This window comes from Mesoplodon mirus, assembly GCF_964341445.2.
Source record: "Mesoplodon mirus genome assembly, chromosome: 20".
In the NCBI taxonomy this organism is placed as follows: Eukaryota; Metazoa; Chordata; class Mammalia; order Artiodactyla; family Ziphiidae; genus Mesoplodon; species Mesoplodon mirus.
In genome coordinates, this window is record NC_138996.1 from 34,443,795 (window position 1) to 34,452,396 (window position 8,602).

At 47.7% G+C, this 8,602-nt stretch overlaps 1 long non-coding RNA gene across 2 annotated transcripts; it reads right to left on the reverse strand.

Annotated features, from left to right (window-relative positions):
• Nucleotides 1-3,668: 3,668 nt before the first annotated feature.
• Nucleotides 3,669-8,419, reverse strand: LOC309795796. Of its 2 annotated transcripts, none has more exons than XR_014292362.1 (3): nucleotides 8,317-8,419; nucleotides 7,316-7,480; nucleotides 3,669-5,453 (listed from the first exon to the last, which is right to left on the reverse strand). It is a non-coding gene; the product is annotated as an uncharacterized lncRNA (long non-coding RNA). The 2 variants fall into 2 exon arrangements; XR_014292363.1 differs by having other exon boundaries at nucleotides 3,671-5,919.
• Nucleotides 8,420-8,602: the final 183 nt, after the last annotated feature.

Genomic DNA, 8,602 nt, shown 5'->3' on the forward strand with positions numbered 1-8,602 from the left:
GCGCAGTGGTTGGGAGTCCACCTGCCGATGCGGGGGACACGGGTTCGTGCCCCGGTCCGGGAGGATCCCACATGCCGTGGAGCGGCTGGGCCCGTGAGCCATGGCCGCTGAGCCTGCGCGTCCGGAGCCTGTGCTCCGCAACGGGAGAGGCCACAACAGTGAGAGGCCCGCGTACCGCAAAAAAAAAAAAAACCTCCAAAAGCCATATAAAAGGTCATAAAATTTTTGTTTTCGTTAATGAGCATAAGACTGAGGACCAAAAAGCATCTTTTCTGGCATATCTTGATGTCTTCAAACCTGTGACGCCCCATCCTAGATGATAACAAAAAATGCAAAGGCTTTACAGCAGAGGTATTAGAGGAGAATTGCTCTCCTTTGGCAGATTCAGGGCTCCTGGGCCGAGGGTGTCACTGCATCCTAGAGCGGACTGCACCCAGGTGCCCACAGAGACAGACTCGCTCTCGGAGCCTCCACCTCCGATCACCTTCCCTGCGAAGTTGCTCGTTTTACCTGGGGCCAGAAAGAAGAAGACGGCAAAGAGAAAGAGGGACATCCTCATGACTTGCAGGTCTCGAGAGATCAGCATGGTGTCCTCGAGAAAAGAGCAGCAAACACCCACATTTAAACCGTTCTCCAGCCCGATAACATCCTGATCGGTGAGGCGTGGCAGAAGTGAAGATGTGTCTGTAGTCTTCTCCTGGAGGCCACAGTCACGGGTGGAGAGAAAGACCTGAAATGTCCACTTTAATCCTCCCCCTTGTGAGAGAGGGAATGCGATACCTCTCTTTAAGAAGACGTGAAATTAGGGGGATACGCGTCCATCGGCATCACCCCACTACTCCGATTGCTGCTAATGTCGAAATACCCTAGACGCATTTGTTAAAACAAGAATAACCCCCGCCTCCCCAGCCGCCACAAAGCAACAAAGGATTGCTATGTTATGGAAAAGGTGGTTTTCACACGTGATCTGGGTAAGATCACCAATTTAGTTCCTTGTGCTCCACTGATACCAATGAGGGACTGAACGTATAACTACCTTCGAGAAAACGTATAACTACCTTCTTTGCTTCCAAAGAATAGAATACAGAAGAGGAAGAACAGTCACTGAGGACTAGGCGAGCCTGGCAGGCACCCTCACCAAGTGGTCAAGGTTAACCTCAGGAGGGGTCAGTCATGTGTCCCTGACATGAGGGGTGGGAGAAGACACTTCACTCTGGGCTCTCCTTCTCCCAGACCCTAAACCCCAGTCCACTCATGAGAAAACACCAGACAAACTGGAATGCTGTAGTCATGTACTACTGTGACCTTCTCGGTTTTGACAAATGAACCATGGTTATTAACATGAATAACTATTAACACGGATGCTAAGGCTGGGGCACTGGGGGGAGGGTAGATGGGCACTCTCTGTACTATCTTTGCAACTTTTCAGTGCATCTAAAATTATTCCAAACTAAAAATTTTATTTTAAAAAACGATCGGGGAATATCCTATCTAACTTTAGCCTCAGTCACCATGATATCTTTGTTAGGTATCTTTTTATGCATATTGATTCTATATGATGAGTGATCCAGTTAGGAATGATAGACTGAAAACATGCATTTTCTCTATTCCCTTCCAACCTCACCTAAATAGATTGAAGCCCCCAAGAAAAGACAAACTTCCAAATATTTTCAGTTATACACGGTTTCATTTATCTTGTTTATCTCATCTCATTTATTTTTGCTTCTTACAAAGTGAGTCTGATTCATCTGCAAGTGAAGGTTGCAAACATGAGAGACTGACCGTTGGATCCTCTGAAACAAGTGAATGTTGATAAGGTGATGGAAACTCCACTTCTTGTCAAGGATTCATGTGGTTTCTCACCTAAATTCAGGATGTATAGTGTCTCAGTCTGTTCAGGCTGCTGTAACAAAATACCACAGACTCGGTGGCTTATAAACAAGAAGCATTCATTTCTCACAGTTCTGGAGGCTGTGCAAGATCAGGGTGAGGACCCTCTTCCGGGTGGCAGATGGCTGACTTTTCACTGTGTCCCCACATGGCAGAAGGGGAAGGGAATCTCTCTGGGGGTCTCCTTTATAAAGGCACTAATCCCACTCATGAGGGCACCACCCTCATGACCTAATCTTGCCCCAAAGACCCCACGCCCAAACATTATCACCTTAAGGGTTAGGATTTCAATGTAAGAATTTGGGGGGGACACAGACATTCAGACCATAGCCTAAAGAAGCTTGTCTGAGCTCTCACAAAGAGCCAGCTAGCTCTCCTGAGGGAAGTGCTGTGTGTAAACTGCTAAAAGAGCAGTCCTCCTGTTCACACCTCACTGGGAAGAGGACAAATGTATTTTACTGGGTGAATTCTAAGCGCAGGACTATGCTGAGTTCCAGGATTTGGGGGCTGATCAAGGAAAAAGCAGGACCGTGAGAGGTAGTAACACCACAGGCCATACTGGGGGGCACGTGGACAGGGTTACAGGAGGAGGCCTTCCAGAGGGCGTGGCCTGAGGCCACCAGCCCAAAGGGCAAGGGGACTCTGAGGAGAGGGGCATCAGAGGGGGCTCCTGTGTCTAGATGGTGTCACTTGGCAGCAGGGTGGGGAGTCTCTGGGTTGGAGGGCACGAAAGGCGGCAGCACTTTGGGGTCATGGCTACAGGGTGTGCCTGGTCCGTGGTTAGCAGGTGGTGGGTGTGATTTTGCAGGGTGTGCAAAGCAGGGGGGGGGGCTCTTCCTGGCTGAGTAAATGCCTATTTGTGCTACATTTGGAGCAATTGGATGTGGAAGAATTTGAGTTTGGAGCCGCGGGATCTGTGCTACAGAAGTAAACGACACAGGGACCAGCACACCGGGGCCATCTTTGGACCACTGGTACAGGGAGACCTCACGGTTCCCACGACGAGGACAGCCCTATAATTAGAGGTGGTTTCAAGCGTCATTTTATTTTTCTGAGACTGGAAGTTCACTCCAGGTCAGGACCAGCTACATCACTTGCTGGGCCTATTGCAGGATGAAAACACAGGATTCCACGTTCAAAAAGCAGGGAAATGTTGCCATTAAAGCCACCAAAATATGAAGCTTTTTCCTTTCCTCCCAGGTCTCTGTCATAGTATTTTTTATCTGCTGTTTAATGTCGTACTCCCTTGGACACAGGGACACTCAGGGACACCTTGCAGACCCTCCCCGGTGCCCCCCCACCCTGCCGCTCTGCATATATGCTTGTGGCCCACCGGCTGCTGGGTTGCCCCCGAGTCCTGCCACCCGCTGCTGGGCAGGTGTGCCTTGCCCCAGAGAGGGTCAAGCCAGGCATCTCTCCTTCTCACGGGCCTGCTATCCCCACCATGACAACTGGGCGACTCCTGAGACACTGAAACGTCTGTGCTGGATGCAGTCGGCACTGAATGGCAGCTGGGGAGAGGCTCGCTCCTGTCACGCTGCCCGCCTTCACCACAGCACTGGCAGCCCTGGGGCGGGTTGGTCGGTGTCCTGTCCTGAGACGCTCAGGGCTCAGGACCATAGCCCCAACCCTCTCTGGGTACCAGTCCAAGCTAAGAGTGCACGGTGGCAGCGGTCGCTGGGAGGGAATAGAAAGGAGGAGGCCAGGTTGGGGCCCAGGGCTCATGGGGCAGGGCCAGGGACCAGAAACCCTCCCAGGGAGTGTCAGGCTTCGTTTATAAAACACATAGTCAAAGGTAAAAGGATTGAAAATTTCAATACAGTGAGTGCAGAGCTTTAAACCCCAAGGTGGCAGGAAGAGCTGTGTGACCACCCTGGTCACCTGTCCACAAAGCCGGCCTGGTTACAGGTTATTAAAAATGCCCCGAAGTTGAAAGGCATTAGGCTCAGCTCTATCCCCCAGCACATACATATTAGCTTGTGTTCCTGAAGCTTAACTGTTGAAAACACATACACGTATCAGCGATGTTGTGTTTTATGGGCCGGGAAAGCTTCATTATGAATTAGTGGACTTGGAAAAGAGTTTACAGAAACGCTAGAGAGAGAGAGAGATGTGAATCAGTCCTAGTAACAATAGCCAGACACTCTGCTAAGCACTTTCCATACATTATTTCAGTTAATCCTCTCAAATATCCTATGAAGTAGGTACCATTATTACTTCCTCATTTTAAGGATGAAGAAGCTGAGGCTCAGAAAATTAAGCAAACTGATGGAAGTCATATACTGGCTAAATCAATCTGTCTGACTTTAGAGTCTAATTATTAGAGTCTACTAGTTTTAAAATTGTCCTATTTTTTCATTTCAAGAATGAAGAACAGGTGCTTCCCTGGTGGTGCAGTGGTTGAGAGTCTGCCTGCCAATGCAGGGGACGCGGGTTCGATCCCTGGTCTGGGAGGATCCCACATGCCGCAGAGTAACTGGGCCCATGAGCCACAACTACTGAGCCTGCGCATCTGGAGCCTGTGCTCCGCAACAAGAGAGGTTGCGATAGTGAGAGGTCCGTGCACCGTGATGAAGAGTGGCCCCCACTTGCCACAACTAGAGAAAGCCCTCACACAGAAACGAAGACTCAACACAGCATAAATAAATAAAAATAAACTAATAAACTCCTACCCCCAACATCTTAAAAAAAACAAAAAACAAAAATGAAGAACAGAGCCTTGCATGTGCATAGGCAACAGGATGGGACCTTCGGGGTGCAGCGATACGGGTATAACTTCTAATACCCATGCTCTTCATGAATTAAAAGGGTGTGATAATTATGGCTTTGGTCTTCTAGGTGATGTTGTTACGGGCTCAGGGATTCAGAGGTAACTTGGCAAAACGATCGCTACCCCTCCCTTTCTCCTTGGGAATTTTAGGGACAGTACACATGAAAGCCAGGGAAGTGACACTATATTTATTGAGTTCTTACAGGGCACCAGGCCTCCTTCAAAGCATTCCATGTGTTCAAAACACTTTGTGTCATCATCACACCAGCTCCTCAGAGCAACCCTGAGAGGCTGGCGGAGTGACTGTGCTCTCTCTCAGTAACTCTGAGTTGGTCCTTGTTTGATAGATACGCAAGCTGAGCTGGGAGTGGTGAGGCGTCGTTTGCTTTCTCCCTGGACTAGGGCAGAGTTGGCCTGGTGTCCTTTCCACCACCCCGGTCAGAATCCCCCCCGCCAAGTTCAAGGCTCTATAGAGGCCAAGGGTTATGATGCATCACATCAGTCCTTGATCCTGGGAAATGGAGCATATAAATGTGCTTTCTTTATGGATCCACTTCACCGACCAAGAGCATATCCCATTACTTTCAAATATAAGGGAGCCTCTCGTCCTCTCAAAGGAATCCCAAACCTCTGTTTGAAGAGTCTTCCCTCAGAGATGGCACCAAGCAGGAAGATGTTTTATTTTGTCTTTGCCTTTTTCTTCATTTTGGCTCAATTTCCATCAGGTAAATGAGAGTAGATGGGGTCGTGATGGTACAGATCATAAAGCCTGATGAGTCTTCTGCGTACCACCCTAAAACGAGAGGAACAGTCAGCTCCCCTCTGCACGTCTCACGAGAATTCTTGAACCTGCAGTAACATTTTCTACGAGCAAACTATGATTCCTTTATTTGTTTTTATGTTTTTTAAATTAATTAATTAATTAATTTTTTTGGCTGCATTGGGTCTTCGTTGCTGCGCGAGGGCTTTCTCTAGCTGCAGTGAGCGGGGGATACTCTGTGTGGTGCACAGGCTTCCAATTGCGGTGGCTTCCCGTGTTGCGAAGCACAGGCTCTAGGCACGTGGGCTTCAGTAGTTGTGGCATGTGGGCTCAGTAGTTGTAGCTCGCACGCTCTAGAGCGCAGGCTCAGTAGTTGTGGCACACGGGCTTAGTTGCTCCGTGGCATGTGGGATCTTCCTGGACCAGGGCTCGAACCTGTGTCCCCTGCATTGGCACGTGGATTCTTAACCACTGCGCCACCAGGGAAGCCCTATGATTCCTATAAAAAAAAAACAGACAAACAAACTTATTCTTGGATACCAGGAGTCCTGGCCTTCAAAAATAGAAAAAAGATTCAACCTCTGTGAGTTGGGAAAACTTTTACACAGTGCTATTTCCCGCATGATATTCATATCCAAAATATGCTTTGTTTTGAATTTAGGGTTCCAGGCAGGACTCGAGTATTCCCAGCCACTTCCAGCAGGTAGGTTAAATCCCTTTTTACTTTTAGGAACTCTGGCCCTGTTAGGTATCTCTGACTTCATGGAGATATCTCTGACTTCAGGAAGCCATGTAGATAGTGGTGAAAACAGAATTGCCTGAGATCGCAGCCCACTAACTCTACCTTCTTCTCTTCCTCTTGTTCCCAGCGCCATATCTGGATTTTCCATTTCACAGAGAAATCTCTCTGTTACTGGACTGTAATTTTGGTCATGGAGCTTTGGACCTCGTGGCTGTTCTCATTAGCTCATGGTACTAACTAAACCAAGGTCACAGGACCAAGCTGGTACCAGCCAATTAACACTGCCCTGAGAGCACGCTCGCCTATCTCTCATAGCCTCTGCTCCTACATCCAGCAAGGTGTGTCCCAATCGTATACCACTGGTCTAAAAAGGATCAAATAAAGGAGTCAGGGCATTTCGGTGAAAACTCATCACCACTGCAGAAGAGCTGTTCACAATGAATAGCCCACTGATCTTTTTTTCTGTGAACTCACCTCATACAGGGAAAAAAAAAAGCATATTATAAACAGAACTGAAAGAAATATTCCTGGGTAATTCTAAACAAAATTTACAAGTGTTCAGACAGAATTACAGAGTGAGGAAGAGTAAGGTTGCCACTAGTCCATTCAGTGCTTACGGTGTACCAGGCAGTCTATTAACAATTTTATGTGGATTATGTCATTTGATCTCCAAAACATCCCTTTAAGGAAGGTACTATTATAACCACCATTTTACAGAAAATGAAGCAGAGATATAGATTAGATGTTAAATAATTTTGCCCAGGGGATACAAATAATAAGTAGTAAGCTAGACTTCCAAGTCAGGACAAGTTTTAGTTCCGTGACTCTCAACCACGTAGAATAATGCCCGGCAATACTCGTAAGCAGAGGTAGCAAACAAAACCTTCAACAAACTGTGTTGCACAAGCATTGAACAATCAGACCATATACTGCCTGGAGAAGAGCAGATGCTGCCTTAAGCAATGATTTTTCCAGTGCCAGTGGGTACCAACCGCACGTAAGCCCTGTGTATAAACGTAACCAGAGAGGGTTACTAGGGTGATGGGTGGGAGAATGGGTGTTCTAGGTCTGTAGCAAATGGGAATCTAGAGGTAATCCCTGGCATTCCAAAGAGTAAGTCGGGTGAGAAATACAACAGAATCCCATATCCTACCTGATTCCATGGCTGAAAATGTTGATTCTTCCCTGATTCAGTAATGAGAATCTCAGGAAGTAGGACAGGCTGAGACAGCAAAGCACAACTATTAGCAAATCCGTGTGAAGAGAAGTGGAGCTTACACAAGCTGGGAAAGCCAGGTGGATGTTAATGCAGAAGATCCTAGGTGAGGAAGGAGACTGGAATTTAGGAGAAAATCATAAAAGCTAGACATGAACAGGAAGTTGAGAAGCTTGAGATTCAGCTATTGATCTGAGGTGCCTTGGAGCCACCGAACTGTACTGAAGGCGTTAGACCAGGGTGGTGGAGAAGAAAGACACTGGTTTGATATTTGTTATCAGGGAGACTCTGATGTCATCTGCTGCTAGCAGGAGTGAATCTTCAGTAGAGCTCTACCTGACATCTTCTCTCAACTCCAGTCAAAGGGAGTGAGAATAAGTCACCAGGGACTTTGTTTCAGAGTCGATCAGAATTCTTATCCGAAGGTGTGATGAGTGCACAGCATCAAGGAAAAGGGGAAGGTGATATGAACCCAGGCTTAGTTTCGGGACTTCCCTGGTGGTCCAGCAGTAAACACTCTGCCTTCCAGTGCAGGGGATGCCACAACTACTGAGCTCGCGTGCCTCAACTAAAGAGCCCACGCTGCAATGAATGGTCCCGCATGCTGCAACTAAGCCCCAACGCAGCCAAAAATAACAATAAATAAATAAAATATTTAAAATAAAAATCTCATTTTTCAAATTAAAAATACTTTCAAAACAATAAATAAAAAATACTTTCAGGTAACTGTGGTAATAAAGAAAACTCTGAAATTACAATATATTCAGACAATAAGGACTTATGCAATGTATAGGATGTCATTCACATGTCTCAAAGCTATCACAGGACTCACAGGACACGCTCCCAAAAGGGATTTTTGACTTAAATCATTTTCTATTTTTTGAGAAGGAAAGGTCTCCGCATTCAGCACAAGTGGCCGCCCAACTCTAAGCTTTTACCTTAAAGCACCGTCAACACCTAACTTGAAGGAAGGTGTGCTCAGCGCCCCGCGCCAGACGCGGGACACCCTCCCGCCCACGCGGAGACTCAGCTTCCGTGCGCGGCGGTACCCACCGACCGGAAACTCCTTGGGGTCGGGGCGGAGGGCGCAGGTCACGGCCCCACGCAAGCCCCTCCTCCCTGGCCCCGCCCCCCGATCTCGCAATTCCGGCCGACCCGGAAGCAGCCCTTCTGGCTCGAAGGCCTGTTACCTGGCGTGTGTTTCAGTATTTCTCGTTCAAACTC